Source organism: Macaca mulatta, chromosome 10 (genome assembly GCF_049350105.2).
Source record: "Macaca mulatta isolate MMU2019108-1 chromosome 10, T2T-MMU8v2.0, whole genome shotgun sequence".
In the NCBI taxonomy this organism is placed as follows: Eukaryota; Metazoa; Chordata; class Mammalia; order Primates; family Cercopithecidae; genus Macaca; species Macaca mulatta.
Window position 1 is genome coordinate 31,968,457 of NC_133415.1, and position 15,925 is coordinate 31,984,381.

The following is a 15,925-nucleotide window of genomic DNA, read 5'->3' on the forward strand; positions in this document are numbered from 1 at the left end:
GCATCGGATCTCCCCTCACCCCTTCACCGCTTGAGTTAATCTGAGTGAGTCTGTTACTTTCAGCCAAAAGTATCCCAAGGAATTTAATCCCAAGGAATTTAAAGCCTGAGAGACGTCCAATGTCACACTGCAGGCCAATGAGGAACCATCCTCTCTCTGCTGACTCTCAAATGTAAAGTTCTTTGGGGCAAGAAAGAAACAAGGAAGAAAAAATCACTCATATCTGTTGAAGACCTACTATGAGCTGGTACTTTGGGATGTCATTTATTTAATGTTTACCATGCCAGAAGGTAGATTTTATTCTATTAGTTTACAGATAAGGAAACTGAGGCTCAGATACATTGAATAACTTGTCTAGAGAAGAATGGGGATTGTATTTAATTATTTTAACAAATTCCATGATTGTCAGGTACCTCACGTTGCCCTTTTTTTCTTTTTTTGAGGCAGAGTCTCGCACTGTTGCCTGGGCTGGAGTGCAGTGGCATGATCTTGGCTCACTGCAACCCAGGTTCAAGCGAGTCTCCTGACTCAGCCTCCTGAGTAGCTGGGATTACAAGCATGTGCCACCACACTCAGCTAATTTTGTATTTTTAGTAGAGATGGGGTTTCACCATGTTGGTCAGGCTGGTCTCGAACTCCTGACCTCAGGTGATCCACCCGCCTTGGCCTCCCAAAGTGCTGGGATTACAGGTGTGAGCCACCACACCCGGCCCCATATTGCCTCTTAAAATATGTGCTACTTTGTTGTAGATATCAGCATGAGCCTGTTAAAACATAATGAGGTAGCCAGTGGGGACCCTAAGAGGAAGGCGACTGGTACGTTGGCAGTCAGCCTCTTGAAATCTTGTAGAGTACAGACAGAACCAAGAATTGAGACATAGCCATGTCTCCCCCACCTTTTAAGACCATCTCTTTCTAGAACTCACACACTGCTTTCTGATTGCTTCAGGACTCCCAGGACCCACCTAGATAGCCCCAGCTCCAGCCACTGGAAACATCTCCTTAGTGGGTTCTCTGCATGGCCTTCCATCCTTGGGAAAACCCAGAACAAAACCAGATCTTCCAACAGAGGCTCTGCAATGGAGAAATCCCAGTGGACGGAGGTGCATGATCTTCTTTGGAGCACTCAGGGATACTTGTCTCCTCACACTGGGCTGGTTGTGGTGAAGGGTGCACCAGGCTCCTTTTAATGTACACATCTGGATTGAATTGATATTCCCACAGCAGATTTCCTAATGGGGAGTGGAGGACAACAGATAGATAAATAAATATAATTAGGAACTACTGTTCAGTATCCAGACTGACGCATGCTGAAGAGTTTCAGCAGGTACCAACAGACATATTCAGGAGTCAGAGAAGCTTGAGAAATTCCCATAATCATAAATTGTAATCTCCAGGTTAAGTTAGTTGACCATCAGAAATCATCCTAGCAGGTCTTTTAACACTGCAGTTTCCCACAAGCCTGACTTCCGAGAATTCTGATTCCATACGCCTGTGGTGTATTTGTCCTTCTGAGAAGCTTCTAGGAGGATTCTGACAACTGGTCAAACTTAAGAGATTCACAAGGCACATCATCACATTAAAGGCACTGGAAAGTCCTGTAATAATGACACCCACATCATTTCACCGAACCAGTTTATCAAAGTTACTTGAACACAGATTCCTCTCTCTATATATTTTGTACACCTGTTTTTACAAGGTTTACCGCTCAGGGAGCTTGCCAACATTTCCTCTTAATATTTCTATACTAATATTATACATCCAGTGTTTTTTTTATGCCTCTCCTACCATTTTGTAGCATCCACTGGCTGTTCTCTCCCTGAAGGCAGGAATAGTGTCTGTTTTATTTGCAATATCCCTCATGCAGAGCCTGAGTAAATAAGTGAGTCTTTTAAGATCATCTCTGAACAGGGTATGTGGCCCTCTGCCTCCCTGGTTCAATGAGGTACACTGATACCAGGGTGGAAGAGAGATTTAAAGCAGCATGTCATAGTAAGAAAGCCTGCAGAGCCACTTCTGGTTGACAATCGTGGATGATGAGTGCCAGCAGTCCAGCTCCTTCTGCTGTGAGCTGTTTCTCCACTGCTCTGAGATCAGCCTCTTAACAAACTTGGTCCCCTGGTACAAGCCCTCCTGAGACATTTGGTTAAGGAGAGGAGCTTCCCATTTCTCCCCTTCTCCTTTCAGCCACCAGACATTGAAGGGAGCAGTGCTGAGGTCATTTAAATGGGCTTCTCCATAGAATGAGCCCTTCTGTTGGAAACTGGGTTATGCACAAACCATTCACAATGGCTCTTTACACCCCAGGAGCACTAAGATCCCCCTAATCTTCAGTCAAAACAGAGCATGAAGGTGGTGTATTCATCCCAAAGGCACTGGGCATCTGAAAATTAGGGAGGGGTGGGACTACCCACATTCAGGGCTTTGACTTTCCAGCCACAATGACAAGACCACAAGACCTCAGGGAGGACTCCATCCTTCTCATTCTTTATGTTGTGGACCCGTAAAAAGTGCAAGGCGGGAGGCTGAGGCAGGCAGCTCATGAGATCAGGAGATCGAGACCATCCTGGCCAACATGGTGAAACCCTGTCTCTACTAAAAACACAAAAATTAGTCGGGTATGGTGGCGCATGCCTGTAATCCCAGCTACTCAGGAGGCTGAGGCAGAAGAATGGCATAAACCCAGCAGGCAGAGATTCCAACGAGCCGAGATCGTGCCACTGCACTCGTCTGAGACTCAGTCTCTAAATAAATAAATAAAAATGCAAGGGTTTTTTTTTGTTTTGTTTTTTCTTTTCTTTTCTTTTTTTTTGAGGCAGAATTTTGCTCTTGTTGTCCAGGCTGGAGTGCAATGGTATGATCTCAGTTCACTGCCTCCCTGGTTCAAGCGATTCTCCTGCCTCAGTCTCCTCAGCAGCTGGGATTACAGGCATTCGCCACCATGCCTGGCTAATTTTGTGTTTTTAGTAGAGACGGGGTTTCACCATGTTGGCCAGGCTGGTCTTGAACTGACCTCAGGTGATCTGACCTCCTCGGCTTCCCAAAATGTTGGGATTACAGGCATGAGCCACCGTGCCTGGCCACAAGGCATCCTCACAAGAGTTTTGCAACCATTATCTCCTGTTACAATTGAGGAAATTGAGGTATGCAGAGGTTAAATGATGCACCTATCAGAGCCAAGCAGATAGATGGCACAGTTATATTAGTCTGGTTTAAGAAGAGTTTAATTTTTTTTTTTTTTTTGAGACGGAGTCTCGCTCAGTCGCCCAGGCTGGAGTGCAGTGGCACGGGCTCACTGCAAGCTCCACCTCCCAGGTTCACGCCATTCTCCTGCCTCAGTCTCCTGAGTAGCTGGGACTACAGGCGCCCGCCACCTCGCCCGGCTAATTTTTTGTATTTTTAGTAGAGACGGGGTTTCACGGTGTTAGCCAGGATAGTCTCGATCTCCTGACCTCGTGATCCGCCCGCCTCGGCCTCCCAAAGTGCTGGGATTACAGGCATGAGCCACTGCGCCCGGCCTTATGAAGAGTTTAATAAAGGTACCATTTACAGAGATGCTGACAGTGTATTTTTGTTGTTGTTGTTGAGATGGAGTCTTACTCTGTCACCCAGTCTGGAGTGCTATGGCTCAATTTCGGCTCACTACAACCTCCAGCTTCCAGGTTCAAGTGATCCCCCTGCCTCAGCCTCCTGAGTAGCTGGGATTACAGGCACCTGCCACCACACCTGGCTGATTTAGTAAGGATGGGGTTTCACCTTGTTGGCCAGGCTGGTCTTGAACTCCTGGCCTCAGGTGATCCGCCCGCCTTGGCCTCCCAAAGTGCTGGGATTATAGGCATGAGCCACTGTGCCCGGCAGTATATTGGTTTTCTATTGCTCCATAACAAATAACCACAAACTTAGTGGCTTTAAACAACACCCCTCCATTAGGTCATAGTTCTGTAAGTTAACAGGCCAGGAATGGCCTGATTTTCTTCTCAATGTGTCACAAGTTTAAAGTTAAGGTGTTGCTGAAGCTGTGATCTCATCTGAGGTTCAGAGTTCTCTTTCAAACTTTTTCCAGTTGTTGGCAGAATTCAGTTCATTGCAGTTGTAGGACTGAAGCCCCGGCTTCCTTGCTGGTTGTTGTCCAGGAGCTGCTTTTATCTTTTAGAGACCACACTCAAAGTCCATAGGCAATTCACAGCATGGATGTTTTCTCCTTCAAGGCCAGCAGGTGGCTGTCTCTCACTCTTCAACTCTCTTTGACTTCTAAGGGTCACCTGATTAGGCCAGGCCCACCCAGGATAATCTTCCTCTTGATGAACTCAAATCAACCTAATGAGAGTGTGAAATGCTATCATATTTACAAGTCCAGCCCACACTCAAGGGGAGGGCATTATGCAGGGTGTGTTCACCAGGGGAGCAAGAATCTTGGCGGCCAGTTTAATATTCTGCAACACAGAGATAGGAAGCAGGAAACCACCAGGAATACTGCAGCTCCCTGGGAATAGCAGTGGCAGGACTTGATTACAAGCCCTAGTCGAGAATAGATGAGGAGCTGAGAGACACAGAAGGCTGTGGGGAGAGGGTCTCCAGGAAGATGCTGCGTCCTTTGGTTGAAGGATACAGCTAGTCCACAGTTACTTGGCAAAGAGGGAGCTAGAAAAATAAATAGCCTGACCTCAGTTTCCTTTCTTTTTTTTTTTTTTTTTTTGTAACAGAGTTTTGCTCTTGTTGCCCAGGCTGGAGTGCAATGGTGTGATCTTTGCTCACTGCGACCTCCACCTCCTGGTTCAAGGGATTCTCCTGCCTCAGCCTCCCAAGTTACTGGGATTACAGGTGCCCACCACCACGCCTGGCTAATTTTTTGTATTTTTGGTAGAGACAGGGTTTCGTCATGTTGGCCAAGCTTGTCTCGAACTCCTGACCTCAGGTAATCCACCTGCCTCAGCCTCCCAAAGTGCTGGGATTACAGGCATGAGCCACCACACCCGGCCTTCTCCTTTCTTTTTTGAGATGGAGTTTTGCTCTGTCACCCAGGCTTGAGTGCAATGGTGAGGTCTTGGCTCACTATAATCTCCACCTCCCAGGTTCAAGCAATTCTCCTGCATCAGCCTCCTGAGTAGCTGGGATTACAGGTGCATGCCACCACACCCAGCTAATTTTTGTAGTTTTAGTAGCGACGGGATTTCACTATGTTGACCAGGCTGCTCTCAAACTCCTGACCTCGTGATCTGCATGCCTCGGCCTCCCAAAGTGATGGCAAAGATCCCAAAGATTACAAGCATGAGCCACCGCGCCCGGCCACTTTCTCACTTTCATCTTCTGTTGTTGTTGTCTTTTGGCTGATCTTAACACGAAGCTGAGTAAGCGAGCCAGCTTACTGATACAGTCAGTAGAGGCCAACTTCTCAGGGAGATAACAGGTTGGGGGAGTATGGAGTGTGGATCGGGAGAGGTAAGGAGATGATATTTGGCACAAGTACTTCTTAGAGTCACACATCTTGTAATGATAGACCTCAGATTCAAATTCCAGTCTGTTTAAAGTCAAATTATACCATCTATGCATCCATTCATCCATCCATCCTTCCATTTCCTGAGTGCCTACTGTGTGGCAGGCACTCTGCTAACCTAACAACCCAGTGAGAGAAATACTTATATTCCTATTTTATAAATGCGTAGAGAGGTTAAGTAAATAATCAAGAGTCACAGCCTATGAGTGGCAAAGCTAGAATTCTAATTTAATTCCAAATTTGATTTCTACCCTCTCCACCCCCAACCACCCATATATACTGACCAACATATTCATTCATCAGACTTTTACTGCATGTCTTAAGTAAGCTGTGCACTGTGTTCAGAGCTGAATGATACACCAGTCTTATGTCTTCATGATACCCACAGTCTGGTAGAAGAAACAGACCTGTACACAGGTTTTTGTGCAGTGTTCGGGGACAGGAACTTTGAGAGAGGAACGAATGGTGCCCACTTGTGGGCATATAGGAGAGGTCTGCTCGGCTGGGGAAAGACAGCATCCTTTTGAGGTGGGTTTTGAAGGATGCGTAAGATTTTAAGGGGACAGTGCATCTTGGGAGGGCATCATATCTTTGTAGTTCTGGAGGGGGCACCACGGACGCTTCTGGACGACTTGGAGTCATGTCTTGGGGAGAAAACCGCTCCTGTCTGGGCCCTGACTGCTGAGGAGGGAGCTGCCATGCACTTTTCCCTGGCATTTTTCCTACATGCTGAGTACAGAAGCTTTAGTTTTCTGGCATGTTCTGTTCATTCCTTTCCTGTTCTCCCTAGTTTTCCTCTTTCTCTTGTAGTATTTTAGTATTTATTTTACAGTGGTATTCAGTCTCTGAAGGCTTTTGAGGGCATCACGTGTAGCAGGCTGTGGTATTTTTAGGAGTTTAAGACTTTTTCTGAGGGAACCTCCCCCGTGTAGAGGGAGAGAGAGGGACGCCCCGCTCAGGTTGGAGTCAGGGTCAGGGCCAGGCCCAGATCTGGCTGGCTGCCTCGTGTCCAAGCCTCAGAGGGAGGATCTGTGTTGGGCTTTGCTGAATTTTAAAATCTGAGTTCCTGCCATCAGGACACAGGGGTCACTTTTCTTCACTTTTGGGCAGCGCGTGTCCTCTCGTGTCCCTCCCATTGTGGCCGCCTCACCAGAGGCGAGGGACTCCTCGGTGTGGGTTTTCTGTCCTCTTTGCAGAAATGTCTAATTTGGGGCCTCTGCCCAGTTTGGGGTGCATGATTTGTTGTTTTAAATTGCTATGTAGTACTGTTAATGTGTTGTATATTTTCGGTAAGAACCCCTTACCAGATACATGATTCCCCAAAACTGTCGTCCAAACTTTGGGCTCATTTTTTCCTTTGTGGTGCAGAAGCTTTTCAGTTTGCTGTAGCCCACATGGTTGTTCTTGCTTTCCTTGCATGTGACTTTGGTGCCCAATTAAAGAAAAATCATTCACAAACCATTCCATCCTCCATGAGGTTTTTACCCCTTGTGTATTCCTCTTTTTCTTTTTTAAACTCTTTCCAACCGATAGGCATGGATTCAAGTTGTCCTGAAAGTAAGCTCCCCCTGTCTTTTCTTACAGGAATTTTATAATTTTTTGTGGTTTCAGGTTTTGTGTTCAGGTCTTTAATCCATTTTGAGTTGATTTTTTGTTGGCTCACGCCTGTAATCCCAGCACTTTGGGAGGCCGAGGCGGGCGGATCACAAGGTCAGGAGATCGAGACCACGGTGAAACCCCGTCTCTACTAAAAATACAAAAAAAAAAAAAAATTAGCCGGGCGCGGTGGCAGGCGCCTGTAGTCCCAGCTGCTCCGGAGGCTGAGGCAGGAGAATGGCATGAGCCCGGGAGGTGGAGCTTGCAGTGAGCCGAGATCACGCCACTGCACTCCAGCCTGGGCGGCAGAGCGAGACTCTGTCTCAAAAAAAAAAAAAAAAAAAAAGATTTTTTGTGTATTGTGTAACAGAAGGGTTCTATTTCTTTTTTTTTTTTTTTTGCATATAGATATCAGTTTCCTCAAAATCATTTCATGAAGAAACTCTCCTGTGCCCCTTGTGTCTTTCTGATGTCTGGTGCTGATTTCTTTTGCTCAGGAGGTATACCCAGTAGTGGGATTGCTAGCTCTTACCGTAGTTGTATTTTCTGTCATTTTCTTTGAGACAGGGTTTCTTCTGTCACCCAGGCTGCAGTGCAGTGGTGCAATCACAGCTCACTGTGGCCTCTACCTCCAAAGCCCAATCAGCCCTCCCACCTCAGCCTCCAGTAGCTGAGATCACAGGCACACACCACCATGCCTGGCTAAGTTTTTTATTTCTTTGTAGAGACACGGTTTTGCCATGTTGCCCAGGCTGGCCTCAAGCTCCTGAGCTCAAGCAATCTGCCCACACTGACCTCCTGGTAGCTGTATTTTCAGTTTTTTGAAAATAGTAACTTCCAACTCTTTACCATACAATATGTACTAATTTATCTTCCCATCAACAGGGTATAAGAGTTCCCTTTTCTCCAATTCCATACCAGCATTCTTTTTAAAATTTTATGGCCAGGAACAGTGGTTCATGCCTATAGTCCCAGCGCTTTGGGAGGATAAGGCGAGGTGGTGTGCGCCTGTAGTCCCAGCACTTTGGGAGGATGAGGGGAAGTGGTGCGCGCCTGTAGTCCCAGCACTTTGGGAGGATGAAGCGTGGTGGCAGGCGCCTGTAGTCCCAGCACTTTGGGAGGATGAAGCGTGGTGGCAGGCGCCTGTAGTCCCAGCACTTTGGGAGGATGAGGGGAGGTGGTGCGCGCCTGTAGTCCCAGCACTTTGGGAGGATGAGGGGAGGTGGTGCGCGCCTGTAGTCCCAGCACTTTGGGAGGATGAGGGGAGGTGGTGCGTGCCTGGAGTCCCAGCGCTTTGGGAGGATGAGGCGAGGTGGTGCGTGCCTGGAGTCCCAGCGCTTTGGGAGGATGAGGCGAGGTGGTGTGCCCCTATAGTCCCAGCGCTTTGGGAGGATGAGGCAAGGTGGTGCGCGCCTGTAGTCCCATATACTCGGGAGGCTGAAGTGGGATGATCACTTGAGCTAGGGAGGTCAAAGCTGCAGTGAGCTGGGATCACGACACTGCACTTCAGCTTGGGTGACACAGTGAGTCCCTGTCTCAAAAAATTAAAAAAAGATCTTTTTAGTAACATTTATTTCAGTAAGAGTAAAATGGTATCTGAATGTGGTTTTGAGGTACTTTTTTTTTGTTTTTTTGAGACGGAGTCTCGCTCTGTCGCCCAGGCTGGAGTACAGTGGCATGATCTCAGCTCACTCCAAGCTCCACCTCTTGGGTTCACGCCATTCTCCTGCCTCAGCCTCCCAAGCAGCTGTGACTACAGGCGCCCGCCACCACGCCTGGCTAATTTTTTTGTATTTTAAAGTAGAGACGGGGTTTCACCGTGTTAGCCAGGATGGTCTCGATCTCCTGACCTCGTGATCTGCCCGCCTCAGCCTCCCAAAGTTCTAGGATTACAGGCGTGAGCCACTGCGCCCGGCCGAGGACTTTTTCTTACGTGTTGGTCAATTTTGTGTCATCTTTGCAGAGATGTCTACTCAGGTTCTTTGTTTTGGTTTGGTTATGTATTTTTATGCTACCTTGCGTTGTTTTTTTCTGTGTACATGTTTGATAACAACCAGTTATCACTTACACGATTCCCTCAGATTTTCTTTTTTTCCTTTTTTTTTTTTTTTGAGACAGAGTCTCATTCTCTCACCCAGGCTGGCACGCAGTGGCACATCACAGGGACATGTATATTGGTTACCTACAGCTTTGCAATGTAATTTGCTATCAGGGATTGTGAGTTCCCCAACTTTGTATTTTTCAGGATTCCTTAGATGTTCAGGGTCATTAGTGGTTCCAGGTGAATATTAGCATTTTATATAATATTTCTTAAATTTTTGGTGTATAATAAAGTACACAATTAGAGGTTATGCTGGGACATGTTTTTATCTTTGGGGACATTTTGATACATGTATATTTTGAGTAATGATCAAATCAGGGTACTTAGCATGACTGTTCCCTCATTGAGGTACTATTTCTTTGTTGTGAGTACATTCAAATTGCTCCCTTCTAGTTCTTTGAAAAATACAGTATTTTGTTAACCAGAGTTACCAAGCTGTGGTATAGAAAACCAGAATGTGTTTCTCCAAACGCACTGTAACTTTGTTTCCATAACCAATCCCTCCTATCCCCCTCCTTCCCCTCTCCTCAGGAAACCACTGCTGTACCTTCTGCTTGAAGGTAAAGTTTTTTGGATTCCATGTAAGTGCGCCCATGTAGTGTTTGTCTTTCTCTGCCTAGTCGATTTCATTTAATGTAATGTCTTCCAGGTTTGTCTGTGTTTTTGCAAATGACATGACGTCATGAATTTATTCCTCCTAACGAAAACTTTGTACCCTTTGAACGGCATCTCCCTGTCTGCTTTACCCCCCAACACACCACAGCCTCTCATAACCTCTTTTCTACCCGTTATTTCTATAAATTTGGCTTTTTTAGATTCCACATATACATGAGATCATGTGGTACTTATCTTTCCTGTCTGGCTTATTTCACTTAGGGTAATGTTCTCCAGGTTTATTCATGTGGTTGCAAATGACACAATTTCCTTCTTTTAAAAAAATGCCCAGCAGCACTAATCATTAGGGAAATGCAAATTAAAACCACAACAGTATCACTTTACATCTGTTAGAATGACTAATATTAAAAAAATGAAAGGTAACAAGTGTTGAGGAGGATGTGGAGAAAATGGAACCCTAGTACACTGTTGGAGTGAATGTAAATTAGTACAGGCATTATGAAAAACGGCATGAAAATTAATCAAAAAACTAAAAATAGAATTACCACATGAGGTCAGGTGCAGTGGCTCACACCTTTACTCCCAGCACTTCGGGAGGCTGAGTTTGGAGGACTGCTTGAGCCCATGAGGTGGAGGCTGCAGTGAGCCGAGATCATGCCACTGCATTCCAGCCTGGGCAACAGAGCAATACTTTCTCTCGGGAAAAAAAAAAATTACCACATGACCCAGCAATCCTACTTCTGGCTATATATCTAAGGAAACTGAAATCAGTATGTCCAAAGAGATACCTACACCCCCATATTTACTTCAGCATTATTCACAACAGCCAAGATAGGGAACAACCTAAGTATCTATCAACAGATGCATGGATAAAATGTGTGTGTGTGTGTGTGTGTATATATATATATTTATTTTTTAAACTATAAGTTCTAGGGTACATGTGCACAACGTGCAGATTTGTTACATGTGTATACATGTGCTGTGTTGGTTTGCTGCACCCATTAACTCTTCATTTACATTAAGTATTTATTCTAATGCTATCCCTCCCCCATCCCTCCACCCCACAACAGGCCCCAGTGTGTGATGTTCCCCGCCCTGTGTCCAAGTGTTCTCATTGTTCAATTCCCACCTATAAGTGAGAACATGCGGTGTCTGGTTTTCTGTCCTTGCGATAGTTTGCTCAGAATGATGGTTTCCAGTTTCATCCATGTTGCTACAAAGGACATGAACTAGACTGGCTAGCCATATGTAGAAAGCTGAAACTGGATCCCTTCCTCACACCTTACACAAACATTAATTCAAGATGGACTAAAGACTTAAATGTGAGACCTAAAACCATAAAAATCCTAGAAGCAAAAACCTAGGCAATACCATTCAGGACATAGGCATGGGCAAGGACTTCATGACTAAAACACTAAAGTACATATTTTTTTAAAGAAAATCTTCTTCAGTGATTTTCTTGTCTAGTTTTTCCATGCCTATTTTCAGCAGGTTGCATTAACATATACGTGGTGACTTAGCTTTCTAAAAAGAGCTATGGTATAATGAATATATGCCACTTGCCAGAAACCATGGTCAATACCATACATACCTCATTCCTAAGTGACCTATAAACATAGCAAGGCCGGCATCACCATGTCCATTTTATAGATGAAAAGACTGAGGCTTGGTGGTGCTGAGAGGTCTAAAGCTACAAGTTTACCAAGTAACAAAGTCGATTTAATCATAAGCACATTCATTTCTTTCACTTTTCAGATACAATGTTTAAAAACACGTCAAATGATTAAGCACTTCCTATTTGTTTTACTCTGAAATATAGTGATGTCCTTTGCCAGTTACTTAAAAATGTTTTGTCCTTACTCTGACGTATGAGTAACTGGTGTGTTTGTTTTTGAGAAGGGTCTTACTCTGTCATTCAGGCTGAAGTGCAGTGGCATGATGTCAGCTCACTGCAATCTCTGCCTCCCAGGCTCAAGTGATCCTCCTACCTCAGCCTCCCAAGTAGCTGGGATTACAGGCACACGCCACCAGGTCTGGCTGATTTTTTGTAGAGAGGAGGTTTTTGCCTTGTTGTCCAGACTGGTCTTGAACTCTGAGTGCAAGCAATTTGCCCAACTGGCTTCCAAAAGTGCTGGATTACAAGCATGAACCATAGTGCCCTGCCTACCGTTGTTTTTTTATAGCTTGTTTGCCCTCTTCTTCCCTTTCTTACCCTCCCTCCCCTGATGGTCTCCCTCCCCTTTATAGATATAGGGTAAGTGGCCTCAAGCCAGTACCTTGGACATTTACCTCTACTATATTTTGGGCCAGGACATTATAACTAAATTTAATAACTATTTGAAACAAACATCAAGTTAAGATTTTGCTACAAGAAAGGTGGGTGGACATATATGAATAGTTTGGGAGTAAATGTCAATCTTTACCTTCCTGAGGCCTTATATTCTTTTTTGTTTTTGTCCTGGTAGTTACTTTCTACATTTTAAGTTTTTTTTCTTTTAAAACCTTTATTGTTGACAGGTTTTTCCACTTACATTATTTATCTCAGAAATCATAGGAGAGACTGTACCCTGTATTAGTTTTCTGTGGATGTGTAACCACCACAAATGTACTGGCTTAAACAACAAGTATTTATGATCTCTCAGTTCCTGTGTGGCACAGTTTCGTGTGTCCTATACTCAGGGTCTCGCAAGGCTCAGTCAAGGTCTTGCCTGGGGCCGGGCGCGGTGGCTCAAGCCTGTAATCCCAGCACTTTGGGAGGCCGAGACGGGCGGATCACGAGGTCAGGAGATCGAGACCATCCTGGCTAACACGGTGAAACCCCGTCTCTACTAAAAAGTACAAAAAACTAGCCGGGCGAGGTGGCGGGCGCCTGTAGTCCCAACTACTCGGGAGGCTGAGGCAGGAGAATGGCGTGAACCCGGGAGGCGGAGCTTGCAGTGAGCTGAGATCCGGCCACTGCACTCCAGCCTGGGCGGCAGAGCGAGACTCCGTCTCAAAAAAAAAAAAAAAAAAAAAAAAAAAGATCTTGCCTGGGCCATGCTCTTCCCTGAAAATTCTACTAGAGAGAAACTCACTTCCAGGCTTTTTCAGGTTGTTAGCAGAAGTAACTTCCTTGAGGCTGTAGTTCCAAGGAGCTCAGCTTTTGCTGCCTGTTGGCTGAAAGCTGCCCACAGTTCCTTGCCACGTGGGCATCCTCTACTTAGCAGTTTACTACATCAAGCCAGCAAAGAGGATATGTGCCCCAGTCTCCTACGATGCAGTCCTAAATAATGTGGTCAAGGGAGTCTTAGACAATATAATCAATGGAATCAGAGGAATCACATCACTTTTGCTGTATTCTCTGGGTTAGAAGAAAGTCACAGGTCCCACTCACATTGAAGAGGAAGGGATTTCACAAAATCATGGACACCAGACATCTATCCATGCCCTCATTTTACGGAACAACAGAAAGACCATAAAATGGAACTCTGAGAAATTATCATTCAACATACAACTTTAGTTGCCAAGCCCTCAGGCTACTTTTAAAAATATAAACATATGTCCCAGTTTAGATATATGAATATTTCAAGTTTCCTGGAGTCCTTCTTTTAAGATCACAAAGAAGGAATGTAACTTTATAGCTTAGGTGATATATAAAAAAATGAAGCTCAGATGTAACCAGAAACTGAGTTTTTTTTTTCTTTTCTTTTTTTCTTTTTTTTTTTTTGAGACGGAGTCCCACTGGCAGTGGCACGATCTCGGCTCACCACAACCTCCACCTCCCAGGTTCAAGCGATTGTCCTGCCTCAGCCTCCTGAGTAGCTGGGACTACAGGTGCACACCACCATGCCAGGCTAACTTTTGTATTTTTAGCAGAGACAGGGTTTTGCTATGTTGGCCAGGCTGGTCTTGAACTCCTGACCTCGTGATCCACCCACCTCAGCCTCCCAAAGTGCTAGGATTACAGGCATGGCCAACTATGCCCGGCCCAGAAACTGAGTCTCTACTCTGGCAAGTTAAACATAAAAAGTTAGTACATCTCAGGCTAGGTGCAGTGGCTCAAACCTGCAATCCCAGCACTGTGGGAGGCCCAGGTGGGCAGATCACCTAAGGTCAGGAGTTCAAGATCAGCCTGGCCAACATGGTGAAACCCCGTCTCTACTAAAAGTACAAAAATTAGCTGGGCCTGGTGGCAGGTGCCTGTAATCCTAGCTACTTGGGAGGCTGAGGTAGGAGAATCTCTTGAACCTGGGAGGCAGAGGTTGCAGTTAGCCAAGATCGTGCCACTGCACTCCAGCCTGGACAACAGAGCAGACTCAGTCTTTAAAAACAAAAAAACAAAAAAACAAAGGCTGGGTGCGGTGGCTCAAGCCTGTAATCCCAGCACTTTGGGAGGCTGAGACGGGCGGATCACTAGGTCAGGAGATTGAGACCACCCTGGCTAACACGGTGAAACCCCGTCTCTACTAAAAAATACAAAAAACTAGCCGGGAGAGGTGGCAGGCGCCTGTAGTCCCATCTACTCGAGAGGCTGAGGCAGGAGAATGGCGTAAACCCGGGAGGCGGAGCTTGCAGTGAGTGGAGATCACACCACTGCACTCCAGCCTGGGTGACAGAGCGAGACTCCGTCTCAAAAAAAAAAAAAAGGTACATTTTGTAAAAACGAAAACATGTTTTTGCTTAAATGAATGTATATACTCTTTTCTAACTTGAATTTATTCCCTATTCTTAGCGTATGAACTTTTTAATAGACTTTAACTTCTAAACAGTGAATTGAAATTCTCAATACAGTGAATTCTATAGGAAAAAAGAATACTACATAAAATGATTATTGTTCATGTGTTAGTCATTTCTACAAATTACTTAAAGCAAAACTATTAGAAGGCAGGCCATAATTAAGGGAAGATCTCAAGAAGACTCCTAGTGCAGTTCTTAATATTTTTACTCCTGATTTTCATATTATTATTAATAATGATAAACCCCTCATTTGAAAATACTTGTACAAGGAAGCAGGACAAGTGAAATGATTTTGTAAACCCCAGCCAATCTCCAAGAGAATAATGATCATATTAAAAGTAATAGCAATGACATCACTCTGCATTAGTATAGAGTTTGTTTATGAAGCCCTTTTACATGCCCCAAACCAAACTTGATTTCCAGTGACAATATGTTAATATTATGCTTTATAGAGCCCTGAGCCACACACTGATTATTTGTTCATGTGTTAAGATAAATGCAAGATTTTTCCCAAGAAAATCCTGGTCCCATGCCCAAGCACTTGCCTGATTCTCACATTTAATTACTTGGGCATATCTTGATTACTGTATCTTTGGTACTGCATTTTTGAAAGAGGGCATTCATTTTATCCACGGATAATGTTTATCATCAAAAAAAGAACCTACCCTTACTTTATTGCATAGATTGTCTGAAGTCCATGGCTCTTGTTAGAAAATTTACCCATATTTTAGTAAAATTTTTGTTCTAAGACTGGGTAGAGCTAGGTGGGGCAAATTTGCCTCTGCTCCATGTCAGCTTCCATGGCTCATTGGGAAGACTGAAGGGTTCATTTTCTTTATTTTGAGACAAAGTCTCGCTCTTTCGCCCAGCCTGTAGTGCAATGGCACGATCTCAGCTCACTGCAACCTCTGCCTCTCTGGTTCAAGTGATTCTCCTGCCTCAGCCTCCAGAGTAGCTGGGACTACAGGCATGTGCCACCATGCCCGGTTAAGTTTTTCTATTTTTAGAAGAGATGGGGTTTCACCGTGTTAGCCAGGATGGTCTCGATCTGCTGACCTCGTGATCCGCCCGCCTTGGCCTCCCAAAGTGCTGGGATTACAGGCATGAGCCACCGTGCCCAGCCTGTTATGGCTTTTTAAAAATAATTGGAAAGAGGTCCACATAGTAAGAGAGTGAGGTCTTCCACAACCAATCAACAACGAGCTGAGTCTTCTCACCAACGGCCATGGGATGAGGCATCTTGGAAGCTGATTCACTTATAGCAAAGTGTAAGAAATTTTCAAAGTACTTTTTTTTTTTTGACACAGAGTTTTGCTCGGGGGCTCAAGCTGGAGTGCAGTAGTGTGATCTTGGCTCACTGCAACCTCTGCCTCCCAGGTTCAAGCAATTCTCATGCCTCAGCC

General features: G+C 45.1%; 1 long non-coding RNA gene across 1 annotated transcript in view; it reads right to left on the reverse strand.

The window, feature by feature from the left end:
- Window positions 1-246: 246 nt before the first annotated feature.
- Window positions 247-15,925, reverse strand: part of LOC144331930 (uncharacterized) — a 66,398-nt gene continuing 50,719 nt past the window's right edge. Inside the window, exon 3 of the long non-coding RNA XR_013399544.1 lies at window positions 247-1,232. This is a non-coding gene — a long non-coding RNA (uncharacterized LOC144331930). The remainder of the gene's footprint in view (window positions 1,233-15,925) is intronic.